The sequence below is a fragment of the Lolium rigidum genome, chromosome 2 (genome assembly GCF_022539505.1).
Source record: "Lolium rigidum isolate FL_2022 chromosome 2, APGP_CSIRO_Lrig_0.1, whole genome shotgun sequence".
In the NCBI taxonomy this organism is placed as follows: Eukaryota; Viridiplantae; Streptophyta; class Magnoliopsida; order Poales; family Poaceae; genus Lolium; species Lolium rigidum.
Window position 1 is genome coordinate 16,442,347 of NC_061509.1, and position 4,185 is coordinate 16,446,531.

A 4,185-nucleotide genomic window follows, 5' to 3' on the forward strand; every position below is an offset into this window, starting at 1 on the left:
TACTTATAGAAGTTGTTTACTGGACTGGACCTGAAGAGACGGCCCAGTAACAAAAAAAGACTAGATAAAAAAGGAGTTTAATTAGTGGGCCACGATGGGCCAAACACAGTGCGAACCCCCAAAAAAAGAATGAAATAAGAGGAATAAGTTGCGATTATTATTTGACAAACACAAGGTTCTCACTCACATTCCAACCCCCGGATGGATATGTCCACATTTAAAAGTCATTACACTTCCACAAAAAACTAGAAGAATAACTAGTTAATTAATTTAAAAAAGAAGAAACATAAAATGATTGACAAAAAAAAAAATTGTCTACACTACATCTTATCTGGCCGCATTTCATCTCCTCTTCACAACAGAAATCGGACACTCATAAAACATGGAAAAGGATCGGAAAATAAGCATTTCTTCAATGGAGTCGATGTCATCTGCATTCAAAAAAAAGACAGCCATTAACAAGCTTGTTTTGCTCGTGCAAAATGAAGATATGACAAAAAGAACTATGTGATATTCACCATTAACAAGCTTGTTTTGCTCGTGCATCCAGGGATAGTAACCTGGTGTCTGAAAAAAAGAAGTACAATTGAGCTTGTGTGCAAAAACAAACCACAAAAACAAAATGATATGGGAAAAAAAGCCATATAAAAAATAGATTTAAGAAATACAAACCCGGTGGTCAAATGGGATTCCCCGTATCATGAAATGCATGGCAAAAAAAAAAGAAAAATAAATACTAATCAATAAATTGATCAACAAACAAGATTAAAAAATTCAGGAAAAAGATAAATCAAAAATGTGAAAAAACGTACATGCTTCCTAAGGATTTCTTTTGTTTCCGTGGCATCTTCCCATTGAAAGGATGAGCAACCATATAGTAAGTAAGACTTTCGCGCAATGGTTTTGCATGGTTCTAAAAAAGACAATAAAGAATACATATATTAAATAAACATTTTAACAAATATATTTCATTCATCGGTAACAAAAAAGAAATGAAAAAGGAAATGAAAAAACACATATGATAAGTAATTAACGAAAAAAAGAGAAAGACATACTGGTTCAAAACAGAGTTTGTTTCCTCCCTTCTGATTTCTTATTAATTCCATGACGAACACACCACTATCACAACTGAAAAAATACATAAAAAGAGAAAGGATAAAAAGTTACAGTAGAACTTGTATAGCATTAGGATACATAAAAAGAAAAGGAAAGAAAAGCCCTCGTAACGACACAATCAACAATGGCCTCCCCCCACCCATTGGTAACTATACAATGAATGACCTCGGTAACATACTATCAAAACCAATGGCCTCCCCCACCCATTGATAACTATATAATGAATGACCCGGTAACATACTATCAAAACCAATGGTAACTACATAACAATACTCCCGATAACTTTTAATCAAAAAGGACATGTGAAAACAGATATAGGAAACTTGTGACATACTCTTTGTCGAAGAACATACACTCCTCGTAAATTGTTTGCATGCCATCAACTTTGATCAATGAGTGCTTGTACGATAAATTGAATCCCATTTTAAAATTCTTAATTGCAACCTCGACGTGCTCGTACACAAGACTGAATTTTGTGTTAGGGTATAACACTTCAAACAACTTTAACCTAAAGTTGATAAGAAGAAGGTAGTAGAACCCGGATGTGAACAACGGAACATGCACCTACGATAAAAAAAAAGGCATAACAAGGAAAGGACAATAATAAGTGTGAGAAGATAAAAAACAACATCTCGATAGATAAAAAGTTTCAAAAGCTGCCGAAAAACAATAAGGCAAAAATAAAAAGAGGGTTATAAAGCCATTATTTCGTAACACATATAAAAGTTTATTAAAAACATACCGGATCCATTGAATCGAGCTTAAAACCAATCATTTCATGTGATATGAGTCTACACAGAGGTTCCAGTGGTTCTCATAAGGTTTTGCAAACAGAGCCTACATATTGATAATGAAAACATCAATACAGAGTTAATAAAACAAAAGTCCAACCTATATGTATCACAAGCATATATATATATATAGAGAGAGAGAGAGAGAAGCTTACAGCATTCATCAAAAGGGATGAAATATCGTTTCCAATGGTCTTCGTGTAAAAGTTTCAGTGAACGCTTCTCGTATCCTCAACAATGACAGCTTTCCCCAACATGTTGATAACGTATTTGTTCACATTACCATACACTTGCATACTAAGAGCAAAAACACGGTGCTCAGCCCAAGTAGTACCCATTCGCACAATGTTGACACTGCCAAAAAAGAAACAACGAAACACAAAAACAAAAAATAAAAGACAGTGAACACAAACAAATAAAAAAAGGATGGACAGTATAAGAAACAAGTACTGCCGATAAAAAATTGATCAATGGGAGATCAACTTACGTCTTTGCTTTTGCAGCTTTGGGGACTCGTGCACAATGTCCTTGAAAACATCTTGTTCAACCAATGTAGAATTGAACTCGATATGACCTTGTTTGGGCTGATCTCTCGTAACATTGAATGCTTGATTTTCATAACTTGGAAACTCGCGTCGAACGTAGCTTCGATTCGTGCTCAGCCTCTGCTTGAAGTGTTGTTCTTAATAACTCCCTGTCAAACTCACTTTCATCCCATGAATACGATGTCTCAGGAGCTTGAACATGTCTGTGCGACATGTTACAGTTGATGGGAGATATAAAGGGTGTCTCTCCATCATTAAAACGAGTTTCCTTTGTATTATCTATACCAGCAGGATCAATGCTCTGAACTGCAGCTTCTTCTTTAATTCCAAACATCCTTGGCCTCTTTATCAAGCAAGAAGGTTCAGGACCAAAATCATTGCTTGAAATCATTGCATTTCTTTTGTTCGAGGATAAAATTTCATTGCAAAAGTACCCTGCGCCATTGGGTCTCCCGAACTCGCCGACACTCGTCCAAATCGACAGAGAAGTGAACTTTTTCGGACAACGATTCGTGACTCGCAATTCCCTTGCATCCATAAGTTTCCTCTCTTCTGCAGCTTGATCTATAACATACCGAAGCCCTGTCAACTCCCGGTGATGCAGAATCATAAACCCGAGACCAAGTCAAGCTTGGGCGGGATCATCTCGCTCCAACAACTCAAAGTTACGTGTGAGTTCACCTAGATCGCTTGGGTATTGAAGAGATTCCATAGCAGAAATAATGGACAAGATATCGTGAACCCGACCATCCTTCATAGCTTCTTTATTCAATCTCTCAAGCGTATCATCGTCGTGAACCGGTAACAAGCAACCATCATTGCGTACATGGTCTATTTCACGATCCACATCGGACATAGTCGAGGATCGTAAATTTTTAATGCCGCTCGCATGCCCAGGAATACACATAGTGTCCGACCGAACTAATGGACTTTGGCAAACAAGTAGAACCATGCGAAGGTACTTTGAAACACACAGGTCCACTCGACATTTATGCTTCTCGTCGCATTCAACAAGCATGAACTAAGTGAAGTCATCCTAAGAAACCTCATGACATTCTTGACAATTACCGGTTGTATGGAGTCCATTATGTCTTTCTGCATTTTGCTTATTAACAAAGAGACTTGTGCCTTAACCTTTATGAACAAAACAAAAATAAAAAACAAAAAGACACGTTAATAAAAAAGAACTATTGAACAACAGACTTAGAAAAAGTGTATTTATCAACCCTTTGACCAGCTATGTATGAACCCATCGATCAGTTATTTATCAAATGTAGATAGGTGAATTTATCAACCCAAAGAGCCTACCCCGGCAAAAAATAAAGTGTGTTTATCAACCACCCGAGCAGGTATGTATCAACCCCACGATCAGTTATTTATCAACCGTAAAAGGGTGGACTTATCAACCCAAGAGCTCTGCCCGTGAAAAAGGTGTATTTAAGAACCACCCGCCCGATTATGTATCAAACCAAACGCCATATAAGTTATTTATCAAGTGTAATAACGTCAATTTATCAACCCCGTCGCCCGCCTCGTGAAAAAAGTGTATTTATCAACCCCCGACCAGTTATGTATCAATCCCACGAAAAGTTATTTATCAAATGTAAAAACGTGAAATTATCAACCCGACCGCGTACCAAAACCGTAAAAAACGTGAACATGTCAACTCCCTCCCGAAAAAACAGCATCACGACCAGGGGTAGAATTCTTCAAAAAGCAGTTGGTGCTATCAC